This window comes from Pseudophryne corroboree, chromosome 9, assembly GCF_028390025.1.
Source record: "Pseudophryne corroboree isolate aPseCor3 chromosome 9, aPseCor3.hap2, whole genome shotgun sequence".
Taxonomy (NCBI): Eukaryota; Metazoa; Chordata; class Amphibia; order Anura; family Myobatrachidae; genus Pseudophryne; species Pseudophryne corroboree.
The window spans coordinates 304,421,811-304,439,745 of record NC_086452.1 but is presented as its reverse complement, the minus strand read 5'-3'; the positions used below and the strand labels follow the sequence as shown (position 1 = coordinate 304,439,745).

Sequence of the window (17,935 nt, the reverse complement as noted above, 5' to 3'; positions counted from 1 at the left end):
TAAGTATTCTCAGAGCGTCGGTGATGCTAGAACAGCTTTAAAGGTAATAAGGTTATACTGTGTTGCATTTACACTCTATCATTACACTAAGGTTTTACTGCACAATACACTGTTTATGGTTTAGATACAAAGGTTTAACATTGTGAGCGTTAGCGCCGCTGGTGATCTCCTCGTGGTCCCGAGCGTCCGCTACGCTATAGCGAATCATTAAGTTAGTCAGCAGCCAATAGCGTGCTTGCCCGTGATCTCTTGGCCGTGAGCGAACGTGACGCTTGAGCGTCTCGACTACGGCTAAGCGATTGTTACGCAACGTGCGTACCCTTACGGTACTTCATACGTAGATAGCGTACAGTGTTCTTAGACCTCATAAAGGGTATTATATAAGATAAATATTTAGCTTTATCAATTGCGGGCTCGTCCTGTCCTTCACACATCTGCACTAGGTAATTTCAGCAGACATTATCCAGCAGCAAAGGGCGGGAGATCATATTCCTCGTAATGCTGTTTGGATAAGCGTCTGCTTCTCTTAGTAAAGGGTGCTGAAGGAATCCGGGAACCGGAGGTAAGAACAACACGCTAGTCTCTTTTAAAACTGTTTATTTTTCTGTCTTGCGTACACACGCACGCACACATATATATCTGCATTTCTTTTTTTTCATTTGTGTATTTTCGTATATCACTCTCCTGTTTGCTATTGTATAATTGATAAACGTGCTAAGAGAGATTTGCCGCTATTTCATAGTTTAAGAGTAAAAGTAATATAGTTAAAGTATAGACAAACACACAGCTGTGCCTGACAGACAAGGCGAAGTCAGTGTGGTGCGTGGTAGATGATAAAGGATCATCTACATTGATAAACGTATAAATTGTGTTACGGTGGATCTTTGCTTTGCGTACACGTGTCTCTAACAAAGGACTGAGACTTGCGTACGCAACCCAAGGGCCGACGCACGCAGCGTATATTACGCAACGGAGCGTACGGGTACGCCCACGTAACTCAAATCACAAGTGTTAATTTTTTTTCAACGCGATAAATAGCGCAACGCGGTAAATAACGCAAGGCGATAAATCGCGCAAATCTATTTTAACATTCGAAATTTAAATTAATAGATCCTTCTCCTAATTTGTAACACATCTGGTCTAAAGAGAAATTTCTGCGCAGAAATAGAAATAGAAACAAAAGTGTATATGTGGTGAGTGAGTGTTTGTTTTTACAATTTTTGAGGTTGAACCACAAGAAAAGTCGAGTTCTCGTGAGGTACATGCGTGTAAGTGACGTACATGGTGGCTAGGGAGGCATCCCTGGTTAAAACATACAATTTGAGCATTAGAGTGTAGCAGACCAGGAGGTCATACTGTAACAGACCAGGAGGTCATAGCAGACCAGCAGGTTCAGGTACAGCAGACAAGGAAGTCCGCTATACAGTCCACAGGCACAACACCAAGAAAGGGTTGGTGCAACACCCATATAGGCCATACAAGCTCTGGCTGAAGGAATTCGCAGCCGTAATTTTCGATTCCACTGGTCGCTCCGTAAATAAGATTAGTTGCTTATGTGCTGAACGATTGTACCGCACGTAATTGTGTACATTAGTAAACCTGACCGGTACTATTTGTGTACGAAGGTCATAAACGCTATTTGTACATTCTAACGTGATTTGTGTAATTTTTTTTATTTTAAGGGAGGTTCGCTGCTCACTCAGGAACTATCCAACAACCAATAGTTACTGGAAAGAGTAAGTGTTCTTCGGATCACCCTCACAGGTTCCAGTAAATAGAGGTTCAGGTCGCAGGGGCCCTGGGTCGAGTACGCCAGCACCATATCGGTGTGATAAGGTCGTATTGGTCGGCGTGGGCGAGTGAGTGGGGTACTCGGTAAACCGCCACCGTCAGCCTATTTTGAACATTTTGGTTTGCGTAAGGGTTGGCTGAATAAAGCAACACCTTCGAACTATGGGGGCCACTTGTTCAGGTAGGGGGCGATCAACCTCGGTTCGGGTTGATTCAGTGAACCGACCAGTCGGGTCGGCAAGGTACGTAATGTGTGAGAAATACGGAAGTCACACAGAAGCTTTATGTGATGAATGGGAGAGAATGACAGTACATGACGGGGAGAAATTCCCAAGAGTAGGTAGCTTCAGCACAGAAGTGTTAACGAATTTAAGGAGAAGGATATGTCTCATTAAATCAGCAAAGAGACGAATCAAGCATTATGATTATTTACAGTTGTGGCAACAGGAGGGTGACATACAGAGAGGATTGGCTCAGGCGGCGGGATCTGGCTCGATCAGAAAACTGATAGCCACAGCCCCACCGCCACCATACATATCAGGAGAGAAATTGGTTGCGGAGAATGACGCATTAAGGTGTAACAAACAAACACTTAGCAACTGTGTAAATGTTAAAGATAATGTTAACCAATTAACCAATGCAAGTATTAACCCGTGCAAGTTGTACCCTGTTTTGAACTTTCCTCAGGAGTGTGATCAAGAGGACGAATCGGCAACAATTTCAGCGCTCTCTCTAGCAGCCACCATAGCAGAGACCACAGTAGGCACAGCTCCACCCCCGAGATTAGTAACAAAGGCCCCTAGCGGAGGGATAGGTGAGGTCGTATCAACGGGTAAGTACGGCACCATACACTATGCTGAAACTATTTCACCACAGCCTGTAGAATCTACACAGAATGAGGTTGTTAGAGTTAATCCTGTTAAGGTAATAGTAGTTCCAAATGGGAAAACAGACACTTCAGGAGTCACTCCTGTTAGGAACATTGCCATGTATAGCCCATTTTCCCGAATGGAATTAAGGACCATAGTGTCGGAATTCCCTGACCCTAGAAAAGACTTAGTTGCCAGCCAAAAATACATCAGAGACCTAGGTAACACTGTAGAGCCCAACAATAAAGACTGGCAGATATTGCTGAGAGCATGTTTACCCTCCAATGTCGACGCAGCTCAATTTTTAGCTGACTGTGGATTAGATCAGGATGTACCTCTTACAGAAGTGTACAACAAAGACAATGTAAAAAGAATAAGTTTACAGTTAAAGGAGTATTTCCCAGCCGTAGTTAAATGGAACAAAATATTCTCCATTAAACAGAAGGAGTCAGAAACAGCTGCAGAGTATTTTCACCGAGCATTATCAGAAATGGCAAAATACACAGGCATAGAGGACATTAAAACAAACATAAACCATTGAGAGGTAGCAGTATCGGTACTGATGGATGGTTTAAAAGAGTCATTGAAGACTAGGGTACAGACCACACAACCATGTTGGCGAGGTCTGTCTGTGGCTACTTTGAGAGAGGCTGCTATTGATCACGATAGGAACATCACCAGACACAGGGAACAACAAGGTGATAAGTTAATGGCAGTAAGTATACAGGCCCTGACCACAAGGCAGCCTTTGTTTATATCACCAAACCCTGTGGGTAAGTCAAATGTGGTTACTTGTTATTCTTGTCATAAACAGGGACACATGGCACGAGATTGTAGAGTGAAGAATTCACGAAACTCATACCAACCCCCTAGACAACGACACGACACACGACATTGGGATCAGGGTCCGCAGAAACGGAGTTATGAGCCACATGCAGGGGAAACAAAAAGATATCCCCCGAACAGAGACTGGCAAGCCTCTGGTAGCTCCCAATTAACTCCATCACAAGTAGTTGCTGCCAGCGGAATTCAGGGAGGTCACCATACCCAATAGGGGTGTGGCCATACCTGTAATCTGCAGCCAGTAAAATTGATTGCAAGCCTTGGAAGTGAACCAGAAATTGCAATCAATGTAGCTGGTAAATCATTAAACTTTCTTGTAGACACAGGGGCGGCCAAATCAGTGATAAATTCGACAGTGGGCATGAGAACCACTGGTAAGACAATTCCAGCCATAGGGGTAACGGGAGTAGTCCAGCACTACCCTGTTAGCAAACCAGCCGAGATTACAGTAGGGCCTTTACATACCAAGCATTCCTTTTTGCTGGCTGCATCGGCACCGACTAATCTCCTGGGAAGAGACTTACTGTGTAAAATGGGGTGCGTCATTTATTGTACTCCTGAAGGTGTATTCTTGGACAGACCTGAGAATCACGCTCAGGAAGTGCGAGACATGTTAGACTCCCCGTCAAAATTAATGTCACATACCATTATGACAAATAGGACTCCCTCCCAAGTAGAAGAAATGACATCTCAGATACCAGAGTCACTTTGGACTAAAGATGGACAGGACACTGGATTAATGGCAAACGTAGCTCCGGTAGTTGTACAAGTAAAATATGGTAGGATAGCTCCAAAAATCCCACAGTACCCTCTGAAGCCAGAGGTGGAGTTAGGAGTGTATCCCGTAATAGAGCGCTTGCTACAACAGGGCATTCTGGTAAGAACGTCCAGCACTGCCAATAGTCCCATCTTCCCTGTTAAAAAGAGTGGGGGGAGGGGTTACCGGCTAGTGCAGGATCTAAGGGGGATTAACAAAATAGTTGAGAGTCAGTTCCCCGTAGTGCCAAATCCAGCTGTCATCCTAATGCAAATCCCTCCCACTGCGAAATTTTTCACTGTTATTGACCTCTGCTCCGCTTTCTTTTTGGTACCTCTGCACCCTGACAGTCAATATTTGTTTGCATTTACATACAGAGGAGTCCAATACACATGGACTCGATTACCACAAGGATTCATAGATAGCCCAAGTATATTTTCTCAGGCTTTGCATGATTGTTTACAGTCTTTCCAACCAGTGAGTGGATCAGTATTAATACAGTACGTGGATGATCTACTACTGTGTTCTGATTCATTGGAAGCATCCCTGAAGGATACGAAACAGCTCCTGTTTCATCTTTCAGACACAGGACACAAGGTTTCCAAAGACAAGTTGCAATTATGCCAAACTAAGGTAAAATATTTGGGACACTGTCTAACACAAGGACTGAGACACCTGACCGCTGATAGAATTCAAGCAATTAGAGACATGACTCTGCCACAAACCCAGCAACAGATCAGAACATTTTTAGGAATGTGTGGGTATTGCCGTAACTGGATCCCAGGGTTTTCCATTCTAGCGTTACCCTTGCAGGAGATGGTCTCCTCAAACAAACCTGATCGGATTTCGCATACAGACGAGTCTGAGACAGCATTTGAGAGACTTAAACAGTGCCTAACGCAGGCACCAGCATTAGGTATGCCAGACTATGGGAAACCCTTTGAACTATACGGAACAGAAAGTGCTGGTTGCGCAGCAGGCGTACTAACCCAAAAGCACGGTGATGCCAGCAGGCCGGTAGCATATTACAGCGCTCAGCTAGATACGGTAGCGCGATCCCTCCCCACATGCTTGCGAAGAGTTGCTGCGACAGCATTGCTAGTAACGAAAAGCGAAGACGTCGTGCTAGGTCACAACCTCACAATTCATACACCACATGCAGTGTCAGCCTTGTTAAATTCTGCCCAAACCAGACACGTCTCATCAGCGCGGTTTACAAGATGGGAATTGGCACTAATGGCCCCCGTAAACATCACCATAAGGAGATGCAGTGCATTAAATCCTGCAACATATCTCCCAGGTGTGCCTGGACAGGCACAAAGGGTGGAGGATGAGAGTGGTGGGGAAGGAGAATTTAATACAAAGGAAGACACACATGATTGTATGGAATATTTGACCCAAAATTTTACCGCAAGGCCTGACATCAGTGACAACCCACTGGAAGATGTAGAACTTACGTTCTACACGGACGGTAGTTGTCATAGACAGTCAGACTCGGGAGACTTGTGTACTGGATACGCAGTCGTAGATGACCAAGGCACCATAGAAGCGGAACCGCTAGGCCCACCTCACTCAGCCCAGGTTGCTGAACTGGTCGCCCTAACCAGAGCATGTGAATTGGCTAAGGGCAAATCAGCCAATATCTACACCGATTCTAGATACGCATTCGGGGTAGTCCATGATTTCGGAGCCCTATGGCGCCTCAGAAATTTCATGACGGCAGCTGGTACACCGGTAGCGCATGCAGCTCACATAAAAAGGCTTCTAACAGCGATACAGGAACCCGACAGAGTGGCTGTTATCAAATGTAAAGCACACACATATAGCCAAGACCCAGTATCACTTGGTAACAGCCGAGCAGACGAAGCTGCTAAATTAGCAGCTGCTACCCCCAGACAGACAGACACCACACAACTTATGGTATTTAATACCATCAACACACAGAAGTTGTGTGAGATGCAAAATTTGTGTTCCACACAGGAAAAGGCAGTCTGGAAGGCAAAAGGATATGGCCAGGAGTCCTCAGGACTCTGGACGGATGGACACGGTAAACCAGTGGCCCCCAGAGCATACCTTCCATGTTTAGCTGAGGCAGCTCACGGGCTGACTCATCTGGGCAAGGAAGGGATGTGCAAGTTGGTAAGAGCATATTGGTGTGCCCCAGGATTTTCATCTCATGCGAGTAAAAGGGCAATGTCATGCCTTACCTGTCTGAGAAAGAACATCGGAAAGGCAATACCTACAGAACCATCTCATATCCCACCTGCCGGCGGCCCTTTCCAGGTAATACAGATTGACTTTTTTCAATTACCCCCTTGTCGAAATTTGAAATATGTACTTGTTTGTATAGATGTTTTCTTAAATTGGGTCGAAGCATTTCCAGCGGCCACAAATACCGCTATGTTTACTGCTAAGAAAATTGTGCAGGAATTTGTATGTAGATATGGTATCCCTAGAATTATCGAAAGTGATAGGGGTACCCATTTTACAGGTGATGTCTTCCAAGGAATGTGTAAATTGATGGGAATTGATAGCAAGCTGCACACTCCATACCGTCCACAGGCGAGTGCGAAAGTGGAAAGAGTGAACAGCACTATTAAAAATAAACTGAGTAAAGTGATGGCAGAGACAGGATTGACATGGCCAGAAGCTTTACCCATTGTACTGTACAGCATCAGAACCACTCCCAGGTCCCCTCTTAATCTGTCTCCCTTTGAAATCTTGTTTGCTCGACAACCGCATGTTATGATTAACCCTCAGGATGATTTGAAGTGTAACAATGAAGTGACTGTAAAATACTTGATTAACATGAGTAAACAGTTAAGGAATCAAAATGATAATCTGAAGTTAGTGATTCCTGATTTACCAGATAGTAATTGTCATGACATTGAACCTGGGGATTATGTAATGATACAGAATTTTCTACGCTCAGGTTGCCTTATTGACAGATGGGAAGGACCATACCAGGTCTTATTGACTAGCACTACAGCATTGAAGGTTGCTGAGAGAGAGACTTGGGTTCATTCGTCCCACTGTAAGAAGGTTGCTGATCCAGAGAGGTTCCGTGATAAGGAACAGACGGTAGAGGTTGTATCACTGGAGTGTCTGTTCCAGGAGGATTGAGGCGGCACCTGAGCATTGAAAATCACAAGACCAAAAGCAGTTGTCGATCCCCTGTTCCCTTTTATTGTTTTTCTCCAACTTCCCATCCCCTCTCCCTCAAATTATTTTTCCCCCTTCTCATTCTTCTCCGTTTCCTCCTACAAGATGGACTTGCCCCAAGAGACTGTGATCCGGATTTTCCTGTTGACCATGATGTTGACCAGAGCAGTCTGTTCCGGCGAGAGTACCATGGAGGTCGAGAGAGGTTCTGGAATGGGTTCTGATGACAGAGATGGAGGCGTAGTTTTCCAAGAACAACATAATCAACAAGCAAAGGCGAGTATCAGAAAACGATCCGATAGCATTGACCATAGAAGGAATTGTGAAGGATTGTTAGCTGAAGAAAACTGTATCTGTCGGCTCTGTAACAATGTCATTGAGGATGGGTGCATAAAGAAATGCCAATCCAGTTTTAATATCCATATGGACCGGCATCCATTGAGTGACTATCACTCCTTAGTGGGTAGTGTGTTAAATAAAACAGATTGTTGGGTATGCTCTCAAGCACCTCAAGGTCATAGCAAATCAGGGCTAGTACCATTTCCTTTAACGTTAGGGGAGGTACTTGAGTTAAGTGGTGGGAGACCGGTGGACAGGAGGTTTAATATCTCCAGCCCTCCTAGTTTGAAGCTCCACCAATACCATATGGATAGGTCCCTATTATGTTTTAACATCTCCAATCCCCGAAAGCCGGGAAATTGGGAAGTGTCATGGAGTAATCAAACCATGACCTTTTCGCATAGAGCAGATAGAATGCCTACAGATACAGAGCTTATACGCCACATAGCCAGTAGAGGAAAATCTTTCCGGTATAGGTATACCTTAGGAAATGGGATTACGAGAGTTGGAGAGGTATCACCAGGACACTGTGCACATATCGTACAACCTGATACGTGTCCTAAGCAGATGGAAGAATTAGGGTTAGGAGATTTCACATGGAAGGTGTGTAATATGGTTATGTCCTACTCCGTCCCATATGTTCTCCCCGATGATGCATATTTCATATGCGGGAGAAAGGCGTATAAGTGGCTTGCCCCAAACTCTGAAGGATTGTGTTATATTGGAAAAGTACTGCCTGAAGTAATGACTGTATCACATGACAAAATGAAAGACATACACCGTGTTGCCCAAACTCCTTATACTCACACCCATTACGAGCACGTAGTTAAACGGCACCTGATAGAAAGAACAGAGCATCCGGCCTCTGACATGATCCATGAATCCACCGGGATTCAGTTTCTAATCGCGTTAGACATCACTCGCACCGCCAGAGGAGTGTTGAATTATAAATACATATCTGCGCTCGCCAATTTGTTAGATAATATCACTGAAATGTATGATGACACGTTTAGGTACACTGGAAGGGAACTTCAAGCTTATAAAACAGAACTGGTACAGCATAGAATGGTTCTTAATTACCTCACAGCAGTGACAGGCGGATATTGTGTCACACTGGCAACACAATACGGCGTGAAATGTTGCACATATATTACGAATAGCACCGAGGACCCGGTCGAGGTCATAGACCAAAAGATGGACGATATTCTCCAACTGAAGTGGGAATTTCGCAGGAGACACAATCTCACTCTTGCTGCTGTAGGTAATGAGCTGACTGGTTGGGTGTCATGGTTGAACCCGCGAAATTGGTTCTCTGGTTTAGGAGACTGGGCTCAAGGAGTCATAATGGATGTTGGGAAGTTTCTCCTATGTATCTTAGGTGTTATCATAACGATTGGTTTGATATTTAGATGCGGTCAGGCTTTAATGAGGTGCAATCGTCGTACTAGGGTAATGAGTTTGAGGAGTGAGGAAACTGTAATTCCAATGGACTTGATTTATGACCCAAATGTAGAAACAATGATGTGATGAAAATGCGATTTCTACGGTCCGTTTCTTTCACCTGTTTTTCCGTTTCCTCCAAGGTAAAAAGACCCACTTGGACGAGGAATTTGATGAGCCGATATACAGACAACAGAGGGATTAAAGAAGTTTTGACAACCTTATACACAGATTTTTGATGAACTATGCCATGGATCCCCAGTTTCCCTAGAAATTTTAAAATTACGCTAGCCCAACACTTTTGTAAATCTATGGACATTGACAGCTTTTGCTCGCACCTTATGGGCAAAAGCACAAAGAAGACTGCATTCAACAGACACCAAACAAGACCTCAATCGACGAATGTACATTTACCTGACATAGAATACCACCGCATTTACCGTAATTATGTCTTTTCTTCATTTCTACATCCCTCAGGTAATGACACACATAGTCGATAGGGAATACAGGCACAGATATCAGCAGTCACATATCTCCCCCATTCATGTATCATCAACTAAAATGTGCTCCCCCATTTTGTTACAACCAAAGCCGAAAAGAGCTCGGTAAAGTTTGACAGCCCATCCACAGACCCGTACCACGGGATAAGAAGGAATTCAAATGTATACTTCGCAATACCTCGAAGCTTGATGTACCACACGTACGGCACGATGATACATGACCCCCCAAACATGGACTCATACACACATGCTTCTACTATCTCACTAGGTCATACCCTCTTCACACCTTCTCCTCTCTCCTCCCTTACCCAACCATGGAAATGTATTAACCCCTGACATATATTTTTCTCTTTTTGAAATGTTTTAGAAGGTGGCAGTTATTGTTGACTGCCAAAGGGTGGACTGTCAAAGTCAGAAAAATATCTCTATGCACACTACCATATTTTCACCTCACACAGGTCCGTGCTGCGCATGCGTACGCTCTCCCGTACGTGCGCATACTCACAGCCGCGGGCACCCGCAGGCGCACGGTATGCGTATTTACGGTAGAGTTTATGTGATCGTAGCGTGCGACTCAATCATTACATATTTTCACTATATAATGTATTTTGTAGATCATGGTCCCTTTGATAGATTCTGAAAGTTTAGTTAACATAGCATGTTCCTGAACAGAGAGATCCCTCTTTGTATTGTACGAAGGGTCTAACAGGGGTCATACAGTGGTGTTTGGTACCCATCGGAAGAGTATTTAAATAGCAATATTCCGGTGTTGGTTTGGAGCGGATTAATCGCTCGTGCGAATAGTTATGGACATAAGAAGTTTATGTCCATTTACTATTATTTGTTCTTATTTAGTCATGCGGCGGGAAACCCAGTATCCCACCCACCTGAACAGTTGGAAGCAGTCACAGCCCACCTGTATGAATCAACCTATGACCTTTTGTTATAAAGCGAAGCCGAATTCCTGTGTCCAATGAACAATGAGATTGTAGGGACCATTGAATTGTATTGTGTGTGGGGCATAAATAGGCAGGCCGACCATATCCAGTTCACTCTCTTCAACGGTTCTCATTGCTGATAATCGGGAGCTGGATATCGAAGCGCATGCGATCGTTTCCCCTTGTGCGTAAGTGTTTCTCCGCAACTATATTGATCTTCTTGTTATTGTGGGCCAATTTCTCTCTCTCTCTCTCTTCTCCTCTTTCTCTCTTATTTTCCCTTAAATAGTAATTGTATTATATTTCCTGTGTAGTTATCTGGTTAGGTAGTCTATGTTATATTGTAGTGTATGATTTGTATTTGTATTCATTCTTTTGCAAGTATATCATTCATAATATGTATATTAGGCGTTGGACCCTAAGCACGGTATCTGTGTAATTCTTATAGTGTTAAGTATTCTCAGAGCGTCGGTGACGCTAGAACAGCTTTAAAGGTAATAAGGTTATACTGTGTTGCATTTACACTCTATCATTACACTAAGGTTTTACTGCACAATACACTGTTTATGGTTTAGATACAAAGGTTTAACATTGTGAGCGTTAGCGCCGCTGGTGATCTCCTCGTGGTCCCGAGCGTCCGCTACGCTATAGCGAATCATTAAGTTAGTCAGCAGCCAATAGCGTGCTTGCCCGTGATCTCTTGGCCGTGAGCGAACGTGACGCTTGAGCGTCTCGACTACGGCTAAGCGATTGTTACGCAACGTGCGTACCCTTACGGTACTTCATACGTAGATAGCGTACAGTGTTCTTAGACCTCATAAAGGGTATTATATAAGATAAATATTTAGCTTTATCAGGCCCAACACTGCTTAGCTTCCAAGATCAGATGTGATTGGGCGTATCCAGTGTAGTGTGGCTGTAGATGAGCTTTGTGGTTTCTGTTAGAACTTTTCTACTTCTAACTACTGGTACATAAATGAATAAGTTTGAAAATGGAATGCATCAACAAAACGGTGTTGGCAGTATAAAAACACCTATAGCACCTTGTATTCCCAGGTGGTCTCCCATCCAAGTACTAACCAGGCTCAATACTGCTTAGTTTCCAAGATCAGATGAGATAGGGCGTATCCAGTGTGGTGTGGCTGTAGATGAGCTTTGTGGTTTCTATTAGATCTTTCCTACTTCTAACTACTAGTACATAAATGAAAAAGTTTGAAAATGGAATGCATCAACAGAACGGTGTTGGCAGTATAAAAATACCTACAGCACCTTGTATTCCCAGGTGGTCTCCCATCCAAGTACTAACCAGGCCCAATACTGCTTAGTTTCCAAGATCAGATGAGATTGGGTGTATCCAGTGTGGTGTGGCTGTAGATGAGCTCTGTTGTTTCTGTTAGAACTTTTCTACTTCTGATTACTGGTAAATAAATGAAATAGTTTGAAAATGGAATGCATCAACAGAACAGTGTTGGCAGTATACAAATACCTACAGCACCTTCTATTCCCAGGTGGTCTCCCATCCAAGTACTAACCAGGCCCAACACTGCTTAGTTTCCAAGATCAGATGAGATTGGGCGTATCCAGTGTGGTGTGGCTGTAAATGAGCTTTGTGGTTTCTGTTAGAACTTTTCTACTTCTAACTATTGGTACATAAATTAATAAGTTTGAAAATGTAATGCATCAACAGAACGGTGTTGGCAGTATAAAAATACTTACAGCACCTTGTATTCCCAGGTGGTCTCCCACCCAAGTACTAACCAGGCCCAACACTACTTAGCTTCCAAGATCAGATGAGATTGGGCGTATACACTGTGGTGTGGCTGTAGATGAGCTTTGTGGTTTCTGTTAGAACTTTTCTACTTCTAACTACTGGTACATAAATGAATAAGTTTGAAAATGGAATGCATCAACAGAATGGTGTTGGCAGTATAAAAATACATACAGCACCTTGTATTCCCAGGTGGTCTCCCACCCAAGTACTAACCAGGCCCAACACTACTTAGCTTCCAAGATCAGATGAGATTGGGCGTATACAGCGTGGTGTGGCTGTAGATGAGCTTTGTGGTTTCTGTTAGAACTTTTCTACTTCTAACTACTGGTACATAAATGAATAAGTTTGAAAATGGAATGCATCAACAGAACGGTGTTGGCAGTATAAAAATACCTACAGCACCTTCTATTCCCAGGTGGTCTGCCATCCAAGTACTAACCAGGTCCAGTACTGCTTAGTTTCCAAGATCAGATGAGATTGGGCGTATCCAGTGTGGTGTGGCTGTAGATGAGCTTTTCGGTTTCTGTTAGAACTTTTCCACTTCTAACTACTGGTACATAAATGAATAAGTTTGAAAATGGAATGCATCAACAGAACGGTGTTGGCAGTATACAAATACCTACAGCACCTTCGATTCCCAGGTGGTCTCCCATCCAAGTACTAACCAGGCACAACACTGCTTAGTTTCCAAGATCAGATGAGATTGGGCGTATCCAGTGTGGTGTGGCTGTAAATGAGCTTTGTGGTTTCTGTTAGAACTTTTCTACTTCTAACTATTGGTACATAAATTAATACGTTTGAAAATGGAATGCATCAATAGAACGGTGTTGGCAGTATAAAAATACTTACAGCACCTTGTATTCCCAGGTGGTCTCCCACCCAAGTACTAACCAGGCCCAACACTACTTAGCTTCCAAGATCAGATGAGATTGGGCGTATACAGTGTGGTGTGGCTGTAGATGAGCTTTGTGGTTTCTGTTAGAACTTTTCTACTTCTAACTATTGGTACATAAATGAATAAGTTTGAAAATGGAATGCACCAACAGAACGGTGTTGGCAGTATAAAAATACCTACAGCACCTTCTATTCCCAGGTGGTCTCCCATCCAAGTACTAACCAGGTCCAGTACTGCTTAGTTTCCAAGATCAGATGAGATCGGGCGTATCCAGTGTGGTGTTGCTGTAGATGAGCTTTTCCGTTTCTGTTAGAACTTTTCTACTTCTAGCTTCTGGTACATAAATGAATAAGTTTGAAAATGGAATGCATCAACAGAACGGTGTTGGCAGTATAAAAACACCTGCAGCACCTTGTATTACCAGGTGGTCTCCAATCCAAGTACTAACCAGGCCCAACACTGATTAGCTTCCTAGATCAGATGAGATTAAGCATATCCGGTGTGGTGGGCTGCTGATGAGCTTTGTGGTTTCTGTTAGAACTTTTCTACTTCTAACTACTGGTACATAAATAAATAAGTTTGAAAATGTAATGCATCAACAGAACGGTGTTGGCAGTATAAAAATACCTACAGCACCTTGTATTCCCATGTGGTCTCCCATCCAAGTACTAACCAGGCCAAACACTGCTTAGCTTCCAAGATCAGATGAGATTGCGTGTATCCAGTGTGGTGTGGCTGTAGTTGAGCTTTGTTGTTTCAGTTTGAACTTTTCTACTTCTAACTACTGGTAAATAAATGAAAGAGTTTGAAAATGGAATGCATCAACAGAACGGTGTTGGCAGTATAAAAATAAATACAGCACCTTGTATTCCCAGGTGGTCTCCCTTCCAAGTACTAACCAGACCCAGCCCTGCTTAGCTTCCAAGATCAGATGAGTTTGGGCGTATCCAGCGTGGTGTGGCTGTAGATGAGCTTTGTGGTTTCTGTTAGAACTTTTCTACTTCTAACTACTGGTACATAAATGATTAGTTTGAAAATGGAATGCATCAACAGAACGGTGTTGGCAGTATAAAAATACCTACAGCACCTTGTATTCCCAGGTGGTCTCCCACCCAAGTACTAACCAGGCCCAACACTACTTACCTTCCAAAGTCAGGTGAGATTGGTCGTATACAGTGTGGTGTGGCTGTAGATGAGCTTTGTGGTTTCTGTTAGAACTTTTCTACTTCTAACTACTGGTACATAAATAAATAAGTTTGAAAATGGAATGCATCAACAGAACGGTGTTTGCAGTATAAAAATACCTACAGCACCTCGTATTCTCCGGTGGTCTCCCATACAAGTACTAACCATGCCCAACACTGCTTAGCTTCCAAGATCAGATGTGATTGGGCGTATCCAGTGTAGTGTGGCTGTAGATGAGCTTTGTGGTTTCTGTTAGAACTTTTCTACTTCTAACTACTGGTACATAAATGAATAAGTTTGAAAATGGAATGCATCAACAGAACGGTGTTGGCAGTATAAAAATACCTACAGCACCTACTATTCCCAGGTGGTCTGCCATCCAAGTACTAACCAGGTCCAGTACTGCTTAGTTTCCAAGATCAGATGAGATTGGGCGTATCCAGTGTGGTGTGGCTGTAGATGAGCTTTTCGCTTTCTGTTAGAACTTTTCTACTTCTAACTACTGGTACATAAATGAATAAGTTTGAAAATGGAATGCATCAACAGAACGGTGTTGGCAGTATACAAATACCTACAGCACCTTCTATTCCCAGGTGGTCTCCCATCCAAGTACTAACCAGGCCCAATACTGCTAAGTTTCCAAGATCAGATGAGATTGGGCGTATCCAGTGTGGTGTGGCTGTAAATGAGCTTTGTGGTTTCTGTTAGAACTTTTCTACTTCTAACTATTGGTAAATAATTGTAAAAGTTTGAAAATAGAATGTATCAACAGAACGGTGTTGGCAGTATAAAATATATCTGCAGCACCTTGTATTCCCAGGTGGTCTCCCATCCAAGTACTAACCAGGTCCAGTACTGCTTAGTTTCCAAGATCAGATGAGATCGGGCGTATCCAGTGTGGTGTGGCTGTAGATGAGCTTTTCCGTTTCTGTTAGAACTTTTCTACTTCTAGCTACTGGTACATAAATGAATAAGTTTGAAAATGGAATGCATCAACAGAACGGTGTTGGCAGTATAAAAATACCTACAGCACCTTGTATTCCCATGTGGTATCCCCTCCAAGTACTAACCAGGCCAAACACTGCTTAGCTTCCAAGATCAGATGAGATTGCGTGTATCCAGTGTGGTGTGGCTGTAGTTGAGCTTTGTTGTTTCAGTTTGAACTTTTCTACTTCTAACTACTGGTAAATAAATGAAAGAGTTTGAAAATGGAATGCATCAACAGAACGGTGTTGGCAGTATAAAAATAAATACATACAGCACCTTGTATTCCCAGGTGGTCTCCCTTCCAAGTACTAACCAGACCCAGCCCTGCTTAGCTTCCAAGATCAGATGAGTTTGGGCGTATCCAGCGTGGTGTGGCTGTAGATGAGCTTTGTGGTTTCTGTTAGAACTTTTCTACTTCTAACTACTGGTACATAAATGATTAGTTTGAAAATGGAATGCATCAACAGAACGGTGTTGGCAGTATAAAAATACCTACAGCACCTTGTATTCCCAGGTGGTCTCCCACCCTAGTACTAACCAGGCCCAACACTACTTACCTTCCAAAGTCAGGTGAGATTGGTCGTATACAGTGTGGTGTGGCTGTAGATGAGCTTTGTGGTTTCTGTTAGAACTTTTCTACTTCTAACTACTGGTACATAAATAAATAAGTTTGAAAATGGAATGCATCAACAGAACGGTGTTGGCAGTATAAAAATACCTACAGCACCTCGTATTCTCCGGTGGTCTCCCATACAAGTACTAACCATGCCCAACACTGCTTAGCTTCCAAGATCAGATGTGATTGGGCGTATCCAGTGTAGTGTGGCTGTAGATGAGCTTTGTGGTTTCTGTTAGAACTTTTCTACTTCTAACTACTGGTACATAAATGAATAAGTTTGAAAATGGAATGCATCAATAGAACGGTGTTGGCAGTATAAAAATACTTACAGCACCTTGTATTCCCAGGTGGTCTCCCACCCAAGTACTAACCAGGCCCAACACTACTTAGCTTCCAAGATCAGATGAGATTGGGCGTATACAGTGTGGTGTGGCTGTAGATGAGCTTTGTGGTTTCTGTTAGAACTTTTCTACTTCTAACTATTGGTACATAAATGAATAAGTTTGAAAATGGAATGCACCAACAGAACGGTGTTGGCAGTATAAAAATACCTACAGCACCTTCTATTCCCAGGTGGTCTCCCATCCAAGTACTAACCAGGTCCAGTACTGCTTAGTTTCCAAGATCAGATGAGATCGGGCGTATCCAGTGTGGTGTTGCTGTAGATGAGCTTTTCCGTTTCTGTTAGAACTTTTCTACTTCTAGCTTCTGGTACATAAATGAATAAGTTTGAAAATGGAATGCATCAACAGAACGGTGTTGGCAGTATAAAAACACCTGCAGCACCTTGTATTACCAGGTGGTCTCCAATCCAAGTACTAACCAGGCCCAACACTGATTAGCTTCCTAGATCAGATGAGATTAAGCATATCCGGTGTGGTGGGCTGCTGATGAGCTTTGTGGTTTCTGTTAGAACTTTTCTACTTCTAACTACTGGTACATAAATAAATAAGTTTGAAAATGTAATGCATCAACAGAACGGTGTTGGCAGTATAAAAATACCTACAGCACCTTGTATTCCCATGTGGTCTCCCATCCAAGTACTAACCAGGCCAAACACTGCTTAGCTTCCAAGATCAGATGAGATTGCGTGTATCCAGTGTGGTGTGGCTGTAGTTGAGCTTTGTTGTTTCAGTTTGAACTTTTCTACTTCTAACTACTGGTAAATAAATGAAAGAGTTTGAAAATGGAATGCATCAACAGAACGGTGTTGGCAGTATAAAAATAAATACAGCACCTTGTATTCCCAGGTGGTCTCCCTTCCAAGTACTAACCAGACCCAGCCCTGCTTAGCTTCCAAGATCAGATGAGTTTGGGCGTATCCAGCGTGGTGTGGCTGTAGATGAGCTTTGTGGTTTCTGTTAGAACTTTTCTACTTCTAACTACTGGTACATAAATGATTAGTTTGAAAATGGAATGCATCAACAGAACGGTGTTGGCAGTATAAAAATACCTACAGCACCTTGTATTCCCAGGTGGTCTCCCACCCAAGTACTAACCAGGCCCAACACTACTTACCTTCCAAAGTCAGGTGAGATTGGTCGTATACAGTGTGGTGTGGCTGTAGATGAGCTTTGTGGTTTCTGTTAGAACTTTTCTACTTCTAACTACTGGTACATAAATAAATAAGTTTGAAAATGGAATGCATCAACAGAACGGTGTTGGCAGTATAAAAATACCTACAGCACCTCGTATTCTCCGGTGGTCTCCCATACAAGTACTAACCATGCCCAACACTGCTTAGCTTCCAAGATCAGATGTGATTGGGCGTATCCAGTGTAGTGTGGCTGTAGATGAGCTTTGTGGTTTCTGTTAGAACTTTTCTACTTCTAACTACTG

The 17,935-nt window shown here is 43.2% G+C and overlaps 3 non-coding genes and 23 pseudogenes across 3 annotated transcripts; all 26 read right to left on the bottom strand.

The window, feature by feature from the left end:
* Positions 1–11,670: 11,670 nt before the first annotated feature.
* On the bottom strand, positions 11,671–11,789 carry LOC134963441 (5S ribosomal RNA; annotated as a pseudogene).
* Positions 11,790–11,896: 107 nt separating this feature from the next.
* LOC134964231 (5S ribosomal RNA) lies at positions 11,897–12,015 on the bottom strand. The gene has a single exon (XR_010188196.1). It is a non-coding gene; the product is annotated as a 5S ribosomal RNA (ribosomal RNA).
* Positions 12,016–12,122: 107 nt separating this feature from the next.
* On the bottom strand, positions 12,123–12,241 carry LOC134959911 (5S ribosomal RNA; annotated as a pseudogene).
* Positions 12,242–12,348: 107 nt separating this feature from the next.
* On the bottom strand, positions 12,349–12,467 carry LOC134960531 (5S ribosomal RNA; annotated as a pseudogene).
* A 107-nt stretch (positions 12,468–12,574) lies between these two features.
* On the bottom strand, positions 12,575–12,693 carry LOC134959789 (5S ribosomal RNA; annotated as a pseudogene).
* Positions 12,694–12,800: 107 nt separating this feature from the next.
* On the bottom strand, positions 12,801–12,919 carry LOC134962781 (5S ribosomal RNA; annotated as a pseudogene).
* Positions 12,920–13,026: 107 nt separating this feature from the next.
* Positions 13,027–13,145, bottom strand: LOC134961610 (5S ribosomal RNA; annotated as a pseudogene).
* Positions 13,146–13,252: 107 nt separating this feature from the next.
* LOC134959210 (5S ribosomal RNA) lies at positions 13,253–13,371 on the bottom strand. The gene has a single exon (XR_010187283.1). It is a non-coding gene; the product is annotated as a 5S ribosomal RNA (ribosomal RNA).
* Positions 13,372–13,478: 107 nt separating this feature from the next.
* On the bottom strand, positions 13,479–13,597 carry LOC134962634 (5S ribosomal RNA; annotated as a pseudogene).
* A 332-nt stretch (positions 13,598–13,929) lies between these two features.
* LOC134959874 (5S ribosomal RNA) lies at positions 13,930–14,048 on the bottom strand (annotated as a pseudogene).
* Positions 14,049–14,155: 107 nt separating this feature from the next.
* Positions 14,156–14,274, bottom strand: LOC134962104 (5S ribosomal RNA; annotated as a pseudogene).
* Positions 14,275–14,380: 106 nt separating this feature from the next.
* On the bottom strand, positions 14,381–14,499 carry LOC134962847 (5S ribosomal RNA; annotated as a pseudogene).
* A 107-nt stretch (positions 14,500–14,606) lies between these two features.
* LOC134961084 (5S ribosomal RNA) lies at positions 14,607–14,725 on the bottom strand (annotated as a pseudogene).
* Positions 14,726–14,832: 107 nt separating this feature from the next.
* On the bottom strand, positions 14,833–14,951 carry LOC134961806 (5S ribosomal RNA; annotated as a pseudogene).
* Positions 14,952–15,058: 107 nt separating this feature from the next.
* Positions 15,059–15,177, bottom strand: LOC134962657 (5S ribosomal RNA; annotated as a pseudogene).
* A 108-nt stretch (positions 15,178–15,285) lies between these two features.
* LOC134961596 (5S ribosomal RNA) lies at positions 15,286–15,404 on the bottom strand (annotated as a pseudogene).
* A 107-nt stretch (positions 15,405–15,511) lies between these two features.
* LOC134961577 (5S ribosomal RNA) lies at positions 15,512–15,630 on the bottom strand (annotated as a pseudogene).
* Positions 15,631–15,741: 111 nt separating this feature from the next.
* Positions 15,742–15,860, bottom strand: LOC134961777 (5S ribosomal RNA; annotated as a pseudogene).
* A 106-nt stretch (positions 15,861–15,966) lies between these two features.
* On the bottom strand, positions 15,967–16,085 carry LOC134962610 (5S ribosomal RNA; annotated as a pseudogene).
* A 107-nt stretch (positions 16,086–16,192) lies between these two features.
* Positions 16,193–16,311, bottom strand: LOC134961083 (5S ribosomal RNA; annotated as a pseudogene).
* A 107-nt stretch (positions 16,312–16,418) lies between these two features.
* On the bottom strand, positions 16,419–16,537 carry LOC134959198 (5S ribosomal RNA). Its single transcript, XR_010187271.1, has one exon. It is a non-coding gene; the product is annotated as a 5S ribosomal RNA (ribosomal RNA).
* Positions 16,538–16,644: 107 nt separating this feature from the next.
* Positions 16,645–16,763, bottom strand: LOC134962633 (5S ribosomal RNA; annotated as a pseudogene).
* Positions 16,764–17,095: 332 nt separating this feature from the next.
* On the bottom strand, positions 17,096–17,214 carry LOC134959873 (5S ribosomal RNA; annotated as a pseudogene).
* Positions 17,215–17,321: 107 nt separating this feature from the next.
* On the bottom strand, positions 17,322–17,440 carry LOC134962103 (5S ribosomal RNA; annotated as a pseudogene).
* Positions 17,441–17,546: 106 nt separating this feature from the next.
* LOC134962846 (5S ribosomal RNA) lies at positions 17,547–17,665 on the bottom strand (annotated as a pseudogene).
* A 107-nt stretch (positions 17,666–17,772) lies between these two features.
* Positions 17,773–17,891, bottom strand: LOC134961082 (5S ribosomal RNA; annotated as a pseudogene).
* Between the last annotated feature and the right edge of the window lie 44 nt (positions 17,892–17,935).